Source organism: Ornithodoros turicata, unplaced genomic scaffold, assembly GCF_037126465.1.
Source record: "Ornithodoros turicata isolate Travis unplaced genomic scaffold, ASM3712646v1 ctg00000916.1, whole genome shotgun sequence".
Taxonomy (NCBI): domain Eukaryota; kingdom Metazoa; phylum Arthropoda; class Arachnida; order Ixodida; family Argasidae; genus Ornithodoros; species Ornithodoros turicata.
In genome coordinates, this window is record NW_026999418.1 from 509,396 (window position 1) to 525,045 (window position 15,650).

Sequence of the window (15,650 nt, forward strand, 5' to 3'; positions counted from 1 at the left end):
TAAGTGTCTCTCGAACTAATACTTTAGCACCTTCCTACTACCTTAACAATACCATACTTGAACCTGTTTCATCATATCGGCACCTTGGTGTCAATATAAATTCATCTCTTACCTGGTCACAACACACAAGAACAATAATTAGTAATGCCAACTGTATGCTAGGTTACCTCTGTCGCAACTTCTCAAACGCCCTCAGTTCTATAAAACTAACACTGTGTAAGACACGCAGTAAGCTTGACTACGCTGCATCAATATGGGACCCCTGCTCCATTTCTCTTATTAACTCAATCGAGCTCATCCAAAATAATGCAGCGCATTTCATCCACCGAAATTATAATCGCGCAGCAAGCGTGATATCAATGAAAGACAATTTCCCCCTCTCGCAACTCGCCGTAAGATTCCGAGTCTTTCGTTGTTTCACAAAATCTTTCATCACATACCATACTTAAGCAATGATCTACTACTTTCACCATCATACATATCATCCTGCACAGGTTGGAATTACATCACGTCGAACGGAAGCGCGTCATCAGTCATTTAATTTTTCGCGCATCAGGAGAGTGGAACCGCCTTACCGAATCGCTTACGGACATCAGGGATCACTCTCAATTTTATCGTGCCATATCTAACATTGCACCATAATGCAAAGCAGGTTTTTCTTCATTGTAAGCTGTATTATCACGTGTAATATCATGTTGTTTTTTTAGTTTGTTATTATGTAACCTAGCTTTCTGGTGTTACTGATATACTAATCGTTCCTGTAATTTCTTAATGTTCCACATTGTATTTATTGTTTATTTTTAACCACTCCCCTCTGTATTGCCCGTCTGGGCCTTGAGGGGAAAATAAATAAATAAATACAAAAATACTGCTCCAGCCTCTTTTGGACATTGCCTCTGTGGATGGCCACTGCAATTCCTGTTTAGTCAGCGATGAGAAGGTTGCTTCCGGTGCCTATGAAGCCTATAAGAAAGAAAAGAGCACTTGTGGATTAATTATGACATTTCAACAAAGGACTCGAAGGAGAGTTTGTACTTCTGACATTACTGTCAACATATTTTTATTTGCGACGCATTAATATTCACGAATTTATTTCGCGACCGCTAAAAAATCGCGAAAAATTGTACATGCAAATAAAGAGGCACTGTATTGTCCAGACACACTCTGTCGAGTCGGCACAAAGCGACAAAAAGTACTAACACCGCATATTCCGTTATTTCAGTATCTGTTCCATGTTCTTGGGGCCAGTTCTGCTTTTATAATGTCTGAATAGTAAAGCGTGGAAACGATGAACTTTGTTTTGACGATGTGCGTATGTACCACATCACAAAGGTTCCCCTCTCCCCTACATGATCTACAGCAACTGACCTTTGATTGACTCGTAGTTCACCAAGACTATCCAAAACTTTCCCATGATCCCTCCGTTGTTATTGTAGATCTCATTGCTCTTCTTGGTCCAGCATTCTTCAGGAAAATAGTGTTGGGGTTACAGACATGTCATGTAGCAAGCACTTTTGAGACTGACTGGAAAAGACCCTCAAAAACATGTGCTGACGGGATACCAAACGCAGGTTGATGGTAATCCCGTGAAAGGAGGGCACCACGCTCTTTGTAGAATAAAGATCCTTCTACGATACAGCCTACATGTGCTATGTCTGGGATGTAACATAGTGGTGACGAGCTAGATCAGGTTTAAGGAAAGGTTCACAAGAGACTCCTGGCTTGGTAGGAAGGAGAGGCTGAAATCGCTTGACAGCTCTAAATATACGAGACTTGTCTTCTTTTGCGATAATCTCACCGCTTATAACAAAAGACTACTCTGGAATGGACTACCATTTGAGCTACGCTCTACTGCTAGCCATGCTTGCTTCATGAGGAATGTTAAAATGTATTTTTGTACATGATACTAGTGTCCTGTTGCGATGTTTTGACTGCATTTGCTTCTCTCACTTCAACCCCAATGTCGTTGTTACCCTTCTTTTTTGGGGGGGATTCAGTGTTCTGGTTCCACTCTACTTACTCTTATTGTAACTGCTCTAGTTAACTGATTGTTCATTTTGGACTGTACCACAGGGCTTTGTCCTCACAGTCCTGTTATAGATCTGTGTCCCTTCTGTAAATGTGCTTTCGAAAATAAATAAAGAAAGGAAGAAAGATGTACGACCAATCCTACGACAGCAGAGCAAAAGGAGGACATGGAGGCACAGACAATGGCTTAAGGATATGGAAACACGCATTCGAGTAAGTCACTTGGAACCTTTCCACAACTCCGTTAGTGATTGGCCGGCATATGAAGATCGACTCCAATCTTACCTGAAAGTAAATCGCATCCAAGATGCAGAGAAGGTGCATGCTCTCATATAATATGAGCCAAGATGTACGCAATCCTGAAATCACTCGCAAGCCCTGATGCACCCTCATCAAAGTCGTTCAGAGAAGTTACTTCGTGACCATTATTTATCAAAATTATCTATACTACTAATAGGAAAATGAGCAAAATTTCACAGGCATGCCCAGACGGACAGTGAAAGTATCAAAGACTTGGCCACCACATTACGAAAGCTTGCCGAGACTCGCGATTTCAGCACATTTCTGGACGAGACGTGGCACGACAGATCTGTTTGCAGCTCGCAACGAGTGGAAGCTCAGAAAGACCTATTTATGGAAGACAAGAACGTGACATTTAAAAAAGCAGTTGATAAAGCACAAGCTTTAGGAGACAAGGATTTTGAAGACGCATTTTGTTTGCAGACCCTGGGATCCACAACTTTAACATTACAGAGTTACACGGGCCAGTCTGCGGCACCAGAAGGCGTCATTCGCATGCATGTCAAGCATGATCAGCAGGTGGCAACTGTTCCACTTTACGTAGTGAACTAGGATGGACCTCCCCTGCTCTGACGAGAGTGCCTGCACCATCTTCGACTCAACTGGGCATCAATTTGTGGAACTACCGAACTGCACAAGTGTGAAGCTACCCTGCCCAGGAATATGGAACATAGGCTAAGCAGTCTTTTCGACAATCACAAAGCAATCTTTAACGATGGACTATGCACTATCGAAGGGGAGAAGGCACCAAATTGTTATGTAGAGGAACAGCAGACGAGCGGAAAGGTAGGCAAAAGTTTTACTGATCTCGATGGTAGCATAAACAGGAATGTATGATCAAGCTCGAATAACACGAGCTTGAGCCCTGCCCCCACGATGATCTTAATTTTCCTGAACACTCTCCCACCCGCAGGCTGACCCAAGCTGCGAGGTGACTATGTCGGCTTGTGAGGATGCCTCTTGCTCCATGAATGGATGGGCCTCCAATCTTCGACAGATGATTCGGCACGTTTATTGCTCAAGGAAGGCAGTCGACCTTGATTCCTGAAGGCACGCACTGTCCCTGTCGCGTTGCTACCAGCCGTGGAAAATGAGTTAAAGAAACTCGAAGAAATCAGGGGTGGGCAGTAATAGTAATACTTTGTATTACTATAATACTATTACTGTAATACTTTTGAGTATTTGTATTATGTATTATAATACTCATTTTTGAAATGTATTTGTACCTGTATTATATAATACACAAAATCACGGTATTACATACATTTGAAAGTGTAATACTTTCCCAGGGGTCGTAAGAGTAACCTGCTAAGTGTCACCGGTGCACTTTATCGGGAATTTTTCGTGTCCCACAAATATTTGGACAAGAACAAGGTCCTTATTATTCCCCTGCCCCAAATTATCCCAAAGCTAATGAGACCTCAGGGCCAGAGGTTACTGGAGGCCTCCTCGCACTCCTTCCAGTTCAGCGTCCATAAGGATGAGTCGGAAGCCCTTTGTGGTATGATAGAGCGCGTCCAGACCAGCCAGTCACCCCTGTAGTACGTGGTTGCACTATGGACAGTCAGACTTTTGAACGGCCCACATTTTATCGTCCAGACTGGACGAAATCAAGACTCTGCCACACTGATATAGCCTACTGCCACACTGCCATGCCCTATAGAGGACTATGCCTTTGAGAATATGCTAAAAATGTAAGCATCTGAAATAAAACGTCTTTGGAGAATGACTGTCTCGATAAGTAATGCGGAATATGCGGTACGTATCAATGTATTACTAGTATTAGTATTATGTATTATAATACCTTAGAATCAAAGTATTACGTATTAGTATTATAATACTGATTTCTAGGAGGTATTATGTATTAGTATTATAATACAAAATATGAGTATTTCTGCCCATCCCTGGAAGAAATGGACGTAATTACTCCCATAACAACTAGTGAGTTAGCCACTCCTCTGGTGCCAGTTGATAAGAAGGATGGGATAATAAGATTGTGCTGCGATTACAAAACAACAATCAAACCCACAATTTGATATTGACCGCTATCCCTCGCCCAGAGTAGAGGAACTGCTTGCAGCGATGGCTGGCAGATAGGAATTTTCGAAGATAGAGCTGAGCCGAGCTTATCAACAGGTAGAGATGTGTGAAGATTCCAAGAAGCATTTAGCCTTGAACACTCACCGGGGTCTTTACCAAGTAAACAGACTTCCTTTCGGCATAGCGTCTACGCATGGAACGTTCAGAGCATCATGCGGAACACTAGGATTTTTTTTTCTGTGTTAGCGCCGCGAAGCAACTGTGGCTATGAGTGGCATACAGATGTGGACAGATGGAGAGAGGACAACAGAAAGGAGTGGGTGGGGGATTAGTATGCGTCCTGGGCCGACTTCAGGGGGAACTGTGCCGACATTCGTCTGGAAAGTCTTTGGAAAACCCAGGGAAAACCTCAGACAGCTCAGCAGGTGACAGGATTCGAACCCGTGTCACCTCCCAGACTCGGTGTGGAAAGAACATTATGAATGGAGGTGTATGAATTTTGAAAGGTTTACCAAAAGGTTCGTGTTATCTGGATGGCATCTTAGTAGCAGGTGCAGCACCTGAGGAACATCTAGTGAACCTTGGTGCAGTGTAAGAAAGACTGGTGGAACATGGTGTGCGTGTTAAACGAGAAAAGTGAGACCTTTTCGAGGACAGTTTGCATTACTTGGGTCACTTGATCAGTGCAGCTGGAGTACATATTTCACCGCTTAAAGTTAGAGAAATTGCGGACGCTCCTAGGCCGAAAACACAAGCAACTGTTGCGTTTGGTTTTGGGTCTTGTGAACTATTATGGCAAGTTTGCGCTGCGACTTGCAACGATTGCTTTCCCGTGGAATAGATTACTACGACAGAAGATCCCACGTCATAGTGATGACTCCTACAAGAGTGCTTTCAACAAAGAACTTGTTATTCAAGCACCGGCTTTTTGTCCACGACAGTACTCATTAAGATAGCTTTGGGTTAGCTTCTGAATCACCCTGGCTCTTCGAGACCGTCCCTTTAAAGTTTGCTTATGATTAGGGTCTGAGGTTTTCGGGAAATACTTTTTGCCACATTTGGGGGCTAAAAGCCAGGTGGAAAACAGTGGCACCCAATTCGGGTGAATTTGGGTGCGAAGTTTCTGGAATGATGTGACACAGGCAAAAAATCAGGTTTATCACGCTTGTTACACTTATCACGAATGTAAATGAAGACATCTTCCAAGCTGAGTAATAACACTGTCTGTGACAAAATGACGATGATGGTAAACAGCAATTCAAACTTGCACTGAATCAATGGGGTATTTCGGGGGGTTCCATGGGTACTTTAGATTGGGAAGGACGATTCCACCCTTGTTTCCCTCTCCTAAATGCACTACCAAAGGTATGATCTCGAGGGGGGAGTGGTTTGAACACCCTAACCCCCCTGGCTAGGCCACTGCACTGAATTGAATGGCAATTCAAATCTGCATGGTAATGAAAACCTGCACATGGATTAATGGGTTACTTCGCATAACAAGATGCTGTTACGAGTCTTCATATGAGAAACACTTTTTGTTTTCATTTCCCCGTGTAGTAGGAGAAAAGAGAGTTGAAGTTTCGTTACTTTAGGAGATTCATTGGCAATTCCGTTTATTTTGACTCCCGACTTCTTTCAACTATATAACTTGGTGCTGGGTACTGTTTCGGCCGCCGCATTCATTCCGAACAGGCGCGACAGATGGAAGCCATTCGCATGTTTCAGACGATATCACACCGCTCGGCATGCGTGTGACCTTGCAAAACCACGCACAAAGACTGTACGCCGGAGTCTGCCGACTACTGATATTCGCGCGCAACAGCTTGCAGTTGACGAATGTGGCAACATTGGCGTGTGTCGCTCGCTTTGTTCGCGTCCCATGTGTTTCGGGATTTATACCCAAATCACTGAATATGCAATTCGGGGAATTGGGTAAAACCTGAAAATCTTACACCCTAATTATGACTAAAAGCTGAAAATCTGACCGCCTCCGTTTGTCCGTGTTGCTTTTGTTGTCTTCGCTGTCGTCATGTGCCAATCGGCTGCGCTCGCCTCTTAGTGAGTGACTCCTAGGCTGTTACACAGGTCAGCAGTAACAGTTTCCTATCATTAAGTAACGCAAGATACTGCATGACTACAGAGCCCAATGATAATCAAATCGATACGGCGCAACAACGAGGACAAGAAGGACTGGACAAACACAGGCACTGACTAACAGCTGAAGTTGCAGATTAAACTTCAGTTGTTCGTCAGCACCTGTATTTGTCTGATCCTTCTTGTCCTCGTTGCGTTGCTGTATCGATACCACGACAGTTCATGAGACTTGGGCCAAATATTTTAAAATTTTTTACTCAGGGCCCACATAGACCACATAGCAATCTCACTTCGGCACCCCCGATGTAGAACAAACAACTAGCCCAACTTCAAACCCTGTAGCAAACTTGTCACTGGCGTTCTGTAACAGGCGCATTTTTATGTTCGACCATCATCAGGTCATGCCTCGCAGACACACACAACACAAAAAAAAGGATGCCCTCAATCTAGCCACCGGAAACATTTATTCATTTTCCCCAAGTGCACGGTTCGGCAAAAATTAGTGACCAATCCTAGTGCCACTAAAGCTTCCTTCTACTCTTGACAGTGTGGTATCCTAACATCAAATTAAGATGACCAGGACAAATCCTTGAAACTGAGCACCATCAACATGGGTGATACAGTTGCAACAATGCCAAATAACCTCTTGAATAACCAGTATCCCGAGCATTTGCGGTGTACTGTACCAGAACCAGAAGTCATAAAGGGGTAAAGTAATCCAGTTGGGACAAGGGCTTGCTTTTACAAAGCTCAATATTTACTTATCGTCATTCCGCTTATGACCTTTCCCAATATTAATGTCCGTATACATTCTTTGATTTCTGTAAGATTGCCCTGCCTTTGTTTGTTACTGTTGAATTGAACATAGTCCAAAAGCCGAGGGGTGTCATGTTTATTGGTACAGTGAAACCTCGTTAATACGTACCCGCTTAAGCAATAGTTGCGCTGAATCCCCGTCGCGACTCCCATTGAAACCAATGTATTTGCTACCCGCTAAGCCGTAGCTGCTCGCAGCCTCAATATCGGTTAATGCGTACTTTTCGTCCTGAAACAGAACGTGCAGAACAAAAAAAACTTGCTCCTCCCGTACCCAGAAACAAAGATTTGGAAGCCCGTGGCTCCTCCAGAGACGGGGCGACGCCAATACGTCACTCCTGCGAGGAGGAGAGGTCATTCTCCCGCAGAGTGGACAGGGTAAGTAGGCTCCGAACCCCCTCCCCCTTCTATAGTTTTGTTTTGTTTCTCAGTTCTTTGTCACTTGTGTTGGCTTGTGGGAGAGCGCCATGCCACCGTGTCCTGAACACCAAGGAGAAACTGGACGTCATCCATACCATCGATTAGTTTGCCAGAAAACAGGGACTTCCTGAACAGCTCGCCAGTAATGTTGGTGGATTTGAAGCCACGATCGTTGCTGCAAGGGCGCCTCGGTAAAGAACTTGCCTTCCTAAATACCTAATTTACGCACCTTATTATCTAATGGGAGCCATGCGTCCATCAGCATGTATTAAGCTCTGCTACTCGGCACGTGTTCCCTGATACCGGTTGTGTATTTATGCATTCTTTACCTGCAATACATTTCAGTTGTGAGTGGCGCTTGTGTTTGTGTGCTCCCTTCAGTCCTTGTCTTTCGCGTCCCAAAATTTTGCAGTCTTGTTCTGTTGTGATCGCAGTTGGGAGACCATTCGAGTCCTCAACTGTACGTGGAAGGAATGAGAATTTAAAAATTTCTGTGTGAACTAAAAAAGGGTTGTAAAGCAAAGTTATGTTTATGTCTTGACTCTAAGGCATCATCCACCAGGAATGGATAATGAGAATGAAATAAGTGAAAAAGGTGTTTTAGACGGAGTACCTTAAAATGTTCTTCAAGTGGGAGCAACTTCAATCTGTGAAACAAACTTGTTGCATATGTTGTTGAACAGAAGTCGTTGCAAATGAATCGAGCTGCTTTTTTCTGCACGCTCTGGAGTTGTTTTTTATGACAAATAAGGTACGAGGTATGAGGTACATTTCATACGGCTACAGATGTTTGAGAACCTGTTTCCCGTTAAACTACCGATATGGACTTACTGGGGCACTAAAATGCAGAAACAAGTTCACCTGAAAATACGCTACACGCTGTCTTAATTTCGTACTCAGGATGTGTAGCTACAAGCAACAGCCGATACCCAGATGTTGTGGCCAGTTATACGATGTTTATCTACGGTAGAGTAAAAAAAAAATTGTTCTTATCCCAGTGTGGCCACAACCACATTAGAATCCATGTGCCTCACTGTGTCTCATCCATGTGTCTGTATTATCGAAAATATTGTTTCTCTACGTGATGCAGAACTGTCATCAAATAAAATTATAGCAGAGGTGTGCAAACATTTGAAATTTCAAATACAAATATAGTAGAATATTCCAGTATATTGATTCGCGTTCGAAAGCCAATATTCGACGCTTTTCGAATATTGGAATTTTTCCAAACATCAAAATAAGGGCAAATATTTGAAATTTCAAATACTAATACTAGTACAATATTCCAGCACTTGATTCATATTCGAAAGCCGATACTCAACATTTTTCAAATATTGGAATTTTTCCCAACATCAAAATAAGTTACCACCAAGCGGTTGCGGGTTGTGCACGCTACAATTTTTACGTTGAGGCAACGCTGACGAACATGAATACTTGAACAGCTACAGTGACACGCGGAGCTTTCGAAGCTATTACATATACCTGCACCGCACACCACAGGTTCACAGGGGCACATCTGCAGGTACAAATGTACTTACCAGCGCTCAGCTCTATTTATAGTCCTGAGAAGTATGGTGTGATGGAATCCTCAATCTGTCTCTCATCTCGCAACCTTGCTCCTCAGCACAGCTGCCGGCAGTCTTCCAAGTGTAGCAGACACCGGGAAGGTTTGCTCACTGTTCCTGGGAGAAAAATGGATGGACTCGCGATGGCAGCACCTACTCCTTGAGAATCTGAAACTATCAAGTTTTGAGAGTTGTTTCGAGAATTCGTGGAAAGGAGTAATGTTCACGTGACATTCATAATTAGAGCCTGAAGTTTTAGGGTTTTACCCGCATCTTCACCGAATTTGCACCCCGAATTGAAGGTTGCTTCTTCAGTGTGAAGCCCAATTTTTACCCGGCGAATTGCCCTCACTGGGATGCCTGTAGGAATGACTGAAGGAAACTTACTTGTTTGGCTGCAAATGCAGTTATATCACCGTTTGTACAAGTCCGCTACAGTTAGTTTGAGTAACCGAGCCAGATTTATCCTCGAATTTAGCATACTGGAAGTTTTCTCACGCGAATTCGCACAAATTTAGTGCACACATCTAGTTACCCAATTCTTACCCCCCAAATTTAGAAAAAAATATGTATACTTCACAGAAACTTCAGGCTCTATTCACATTTTGCCTTGCATGGCGAGACTTTGAGGGAGGTTCATTTATAATACAACATAAAAGAGACAGCATTGCTTTATCCCGCACTGTCACTCTGTTGTAATGTTCATCATCCTATGTTTTAATTAGAGATAGGACGAATCCAGAATTTTGCGAATCCGAATCCAAATCCAAGGAAGGTTCTGCGAATCCACGAATCTTACGAATTTCGAATCTTTCGAATCCATTCCTTAAAAAGAGTTTGCAAAGCCAAGAAAAAAAAAAAAAACTCCTACTGTAAAGTGTCTTGAAGCAGAATATGATATACATTCGTTTAATGAAAAAATGAGAAAAAGCTCAGTTTCGGGGTTTTCGGGAGAAAGTAAACCCATACGGTTTACTTAACCTATTTACCATATTGTTCATCGACGACAAGAAATACGTTAAGTCTGAATTATTTCGAGAAAGGTAAAGCGACAATCAAAAGCAAAACAATATTACTTTTAAACTTCTAATGTAACAGTTCCTGCCTGAACTCTTGCGGTTCAGATAATGTAAATTAACAAACAAGAAAACACCCACCAGCCAATGAGGCTCTCGACGTACCCCAGTGGCGCCAATTTGAAAAAAGAAAGGAACAAGCATGGTTGGTGGATTCCAAAGATTCGATTCGCCGTTTTGGGCACTTGGATTGGGGTTTGCACTCGGATTGGGGTTCCTGAATCTCGAATCCCTGCCTAGGATTCGTGGATTCGCCGAATCGGTTGGCACATCCCTCGTTTTAATTGTCTCGGCTGCTGCCTCACAAAAGTCACAAAAACTACAACAGTCAGCTCACACTGGTTCCAAGAGATGACTTGCGGGATTTTTTTCCAAGCGCAGTGAGATCAAAGGTAGACGTGTGGAGACACACCTTGGGGTCCAGAACTAGTGCTCAGCCACAGATTGGAGACAGCTGCTGCACAATAGCTGCATGTGCAATCTGTCACCTGTGAGGTCTTCCTTCTTGCACCAGCAATGTGCTTTGTGCCGTAAACCTGTTTGGATCCCCAGGCTGAGAAATACAGCATTGCATCTGCAGACGTACAGCTCTCGTCAACCTTAATAATAACACTGGAAACAATATGGTTAAGCTACCGGGTGCTATTCTAGCAACCCTTGGGGACATAAGGAAATCTCAGTTGAACAAAATTAGTGTTAATTTCCCCAGTGCGGCTGTAATCCCGCCTGGAAATGAGACTGAACTTTTTCAGTGTTAATATTAAGGTTGACGGGAGCTCTACATGTATGCATACCCAACAACATACACTATACACGACTCCATGGGTTACCCATTGCACACATACACTTTCTTTTTTCCTTTTACACTTTTACTGAGTAACTGCCTACACTTCCATGTGATGCAGGACGTGGTGCTGCCACTTGTTCTTGTTAACATTTCTGCCATGCTTAGAATTTTGTCTTTCATCTTGGTTATTACACATACAGACCCTCGTGGGTGTAAGCAAAATTTATGACACAGATCTGTCTTCTGACATGTGGTTTGGCGGACTTGTATGTTGCGGGAACACTCGTATGCGTAGCGGCGCTACGTGTTTGTTGCATATTGTATACAAAAACAATATTACGTCAGAAATCACTTTTCCCCTAAATCCTCGCAGACGTGATTTGTAAACTGATAAATTTTTAGACATATCAGTGGAAACTACGTCGAAGGGATCGTCAAGAACGAGACACTATTTCCTTTGAAATTAAATGCTACATATCGAATATTCCTGGTTAAATACTCCGAAAATGCCACCGCTGCTGGCTCTCCTCCATTTAGTGCAATGCCATACAAGATTGGTTAAATGTGAAACAAACATTACTAAAAGGTAAACACGAGACTTGGAGCCCTGACCATTTTGTTTCAGGTGATGGAACCTCATCTTTTGGACAACCATACCCTTCAGTGCCGTCAATGCATTCAACCTGCTGAACATGTTCTAGAATATTAGTGACACATTACCTAGGACGCTTACACACGTACCGGCTCGGTTTTTATCACGCCAGTACACTGAATGGCATCAGACTTTGGTTCAACCTGACTTGTAGTATCGTACGCAGGTGCAGCTATAGTGCAAGCATCACCTGTTTGCTCTTTGCTTGACTGGCTTATTCCCAATTGATGATAGAGCAGTAAACCTGAAATGACGGAAAAACTGATTGACTGAATGCCAAAAGATTTCAAAATGTAGACTGGAAAGGCGTACCTTAGTGTTAGGAAACAATTTTTTTTCCTGCCCTGCTGCCTTTTAATAATAATAATAATAATTAATTTCAACATAGCATAACATGTGGCGGGAACTACCAAAAAAAGTCACCTTGGTGACTTGACGAGCTCACAGCTCAGGACAAAAAGGTCCTTTTTGTCCGGATGCAGACTGTGCCACTGTCAAAATGTCGATCATTCTTTTAAACTCTTCATAGCATATTATAATCTTTGTGTTAGATTACCCACCAAATAAACTAGTTTTTCTTAACTTTCTTGTAATCTGTCGTCCACATTTTATTATTTTACTTTCATAACATGGAATATATATATAATATTATAAATAATAATAATAATAATGATGATGATGATCCTTGATTGACAGTGCGCCTGCAAACAGACATGCCTCAGTAGCAGTGCACATTCAGGTTGAGATGACGAAGTCTGTCACACCGAGACATAGATGAAATGATCAGCGATCAACATGAATGTCCTACAACCTCTTCCGTGAATCTATGACATCAACTCATGCACCGCACAGAACAGAACACCCGTAGTGTCGGCTCGCCAACATACGAGCAAAGGGATAGGCACAACACGAAGTCTCAAACACAGCTGAAAGCTTTACTTTGCAGACCAAATATATACACAACGGAGGGAAGGAAAGACACGCAGTTGAGGAAAACATATGTGGTCAATTCGGGAGAACGAACACTTTGCTGGGATACATTTCCACAAGCGATTATACAAAGGTTCTCTCTCAAAAGCCTTCTGTGAAGGTCCGCTTCAGAAGCCTTTACAATTGAAGCAATCCTAACATTCTTCCAAATGCTTAACAATTTCGGAGTTTGAAGCTTTATTTTTTACTTTTAAGGAATGCTCTCTCAAACGATCATTTAGGAAACGTTTTTTCTGGCCAATATAACAGAAACCATAAGCTAGGGCGATCTGATAACGACGTTTGAAGAACAGGCACCGGGTAACATATGTTGATGATAACCTGCGTCATTCAAACTGAGAAGCTGACTCTGCACACAAGGAGGGACATGGTGAAAACAATACCTTTTTACGGGAGCTGTCATTTTGAAAGATGCTGGATGGATTGGGATGGATATGGATATATCCTGTGGCTTTAAGCGATGGGACGGGAAGTAGCTTGGAAGATGAAAGTCATTGAAAAGGTTAGCCAGCTGTAGGATTCGAACCAGGCCTCCCCAGCTCCCCGCATTTGCGGCAGTAGAAAAATAAAATCACGTCACAGTCACGTGGTATTACTACATCGTCAGGCTGGTCAGGCATCATGACGGATGCCCATTGGCCGAAGGAGGATGCGCGCTCCAGCGTTGGTTGACAAAGTTTCGAAATATCTGCTCACTTTTCGCGGGAGGCTCTTTTCGGCTGTAGCCTAAGTCACATGGGCGGAGCCTCTCCGATCATGTGACCGTTGCCTCCGCGTCACGTGACCGGGTCGATTGCTACTCGTGGCCTTCGTTGCTGGCTTTCCTGCGGAGCACGCAGTGGTAAAGGGGAAAACGCACCATAAAGCGAAGGACTGTTTCGTGCAGGAAACTCACCTGCGCAAAAATTGCTGCAACATTGAGCAGAGTTAGAGACAGAGTTTAGAGACCACGTGAAATAGACGAACACACGCCAAAGTGCAGGCCAGCAGGGGATATTAACGGGGAAAACATATGAGACGCGCGGCGGGTAAAGAATTAAGAAAAACAAAATCTGACACCGCATGCCGACCGCGCGCAGCACATGACACGCCGGGACTAGACGCGCGCGAGAAGCGGCGTCTCCAGTAGCTGTTTTGCGTCGTGCTGAGGTGCTGTACAACGCTTGTGTTCACTTGTCTACCAGGCTTGATTCGCTGCTTTTTCCCGGAAAGAAGGCTAGGGGATGAATGTGGACTGTGATGAATATCAGGTGCTGAAGAAGCACGTTCACGACTTGCGAAAAAATCGGACGTGTTGGCATGGATATGTTGAATCTGAGAGTTGTTTGAAAGATTTCGAACGCGACTTGGCTCGGGTTTTCGTATCCCACCGAATGGTCCCGGAAAAAGGAAGGTGATGAAGGTGAGTATACCTCTTCATTGTTTGGGACGATTTCTTGTAAGAGCTGCACATGTTCGTTTACTCCAAAACTATACCAGGTTAGGTACCTTTGGAGGATATAATTAGTAATTGAACTTCAGTTACAATTACCATTTTTGTGAAGTCTGCATGATTACAGACGTCACTTTGTGCTTATCTTTGACGCCGCCAACGCTGATCCTTAAAACGTATCCAGGGGATAACAAATCACATATCAAAATCAGACATGAATGCTTCTTAATAAAAATATTTTGGGAATGAATCCCAGGTGAAAAATGCCTGCAATCCCAAGTGGTTGATGAAAGGATTTCCACCTGAAACTACTTTGAACCAGTTTGAACGTAAGCGGTTTCAAGTGGAAATCCTTTCATAAACCATTTGGGGTTGCAGACATTTTTCACCTGGGATCCCACGGTGGCTTATACAGGTGAGGAGGGCATTGCCTTCAGTAATGTTTAATTCCAAAATTAACTACGAACGCAGTAACCCAGTGCATTAGAGTCTCCCTTCCACTGTACAGTTGGATTGACACATGAACCTACATCTTGGCACAGAGTAATCACGTTCACAAACACATTTTAAGGTGAGGTAAATTCTCTCTCCATAAAAATGAGGTGAGGACAAAGATCACAAGGGCAGTTGCCCACTTCTGGTTGTGTCTTTTTCTCATACATCCTAATGTGGTTACATTTGCCATTCTAAATGAAATTATCTATTTTCCTACTTAATGCCTTTACAGGGGGAAAACTTCACTTCTCCACAACTCAAGGGGCTGTGCCTGTCTCTCTTTCGTCCCCGTTCACTGTCGTCGGATTAGTCAGCAAAGGATACGTCTTTGGAAGAGACCGCCACAAGGTGAAGCCACATCGGCAGAGTGAGGAAGGGAACCAGGTCTGTAATGTGCCTGTATGGTATATGTTGTCCGCAGTTCTTGTACCTATGTCATAACCCATATTCAGGGGTACATCGAGTGGACAGGGTCTTGAACCACGTAAAAAGAAAGAAACTGGATGTGCCCCTGCCCATTCACAATTAAAGCACACAAACAATTAGACAATTAAACCAAATAGTCACATTTCTGTTCCTTTTGATACCTATGCTGAACTGTGAATGCATGGAATACTACATCAACTCCAAAGCTTATGCAGCAGGGCTTCATATCAGGAGCTCCCCTGTGAAAGGTTGTTCAGGCACAGCCAAAAGGAAAGCAGATTGCCTGCCACATTTCAGTGCACTGAAAAGAACAAACAACAGCAAGGAGCACTGGCGTTCCCGGGGCCGTGTGGGATTCCGTGCTAGAGCACTGCGAGCGACATGTGACATCCCCGTCAGTACGGATTAGTGCTTCCACCATTATACGTACACTGTTGCTTCCACCGTGAGGCTCAGTGCTGATCAAGGTGACAGCACGTGAATGTGCAGGATATTGTAGCAAGCACGGTGAAGATGACAGGAAATATAC

General features: G+C 43.4%; 1 long non-coding RNA gene across 6 annotated transcripts; it reads right to left on the reverse strand.

Annotated features, from left to right (window-relative positions):
- Positions 1 to 642: 642 nt before the first annotated feature.
- On the reverse strand, positions 643 to 13,324 carry LOC135375707 (uncharacterized). Of its 6 annotated transcripts, none has more exons than XR_010417348.1 (7): positions 13,152 to 13,324; positions 11,868 to 12,022; positions 11,739 to 11,812; positions 10,677 to 10,875; positions 9,237 to 9,437; positions 1,369 to 1,464; positions 643 to 963 (listed from the first exon to the last, which is right to left on the reverse strand). It is a non-coding gene; the product is annotated as an uncharacterized LOC135375707 (long non-coding RNA). The 6 variants fall into 6 exon arrangements; XR_010417347.1 differs by having other exon boundaries at positions 10,677 to 10,913; XR_010417351.1 differs by lacking the exon at positions 11,739 to 11,812 and having other exon boundaries at positions 10,677 to 10,913; positions 11,969 to 12,022.
- Between the last annotated feature and the right edge of the window lie 2,326 nt (positions 13,325 to 15,650).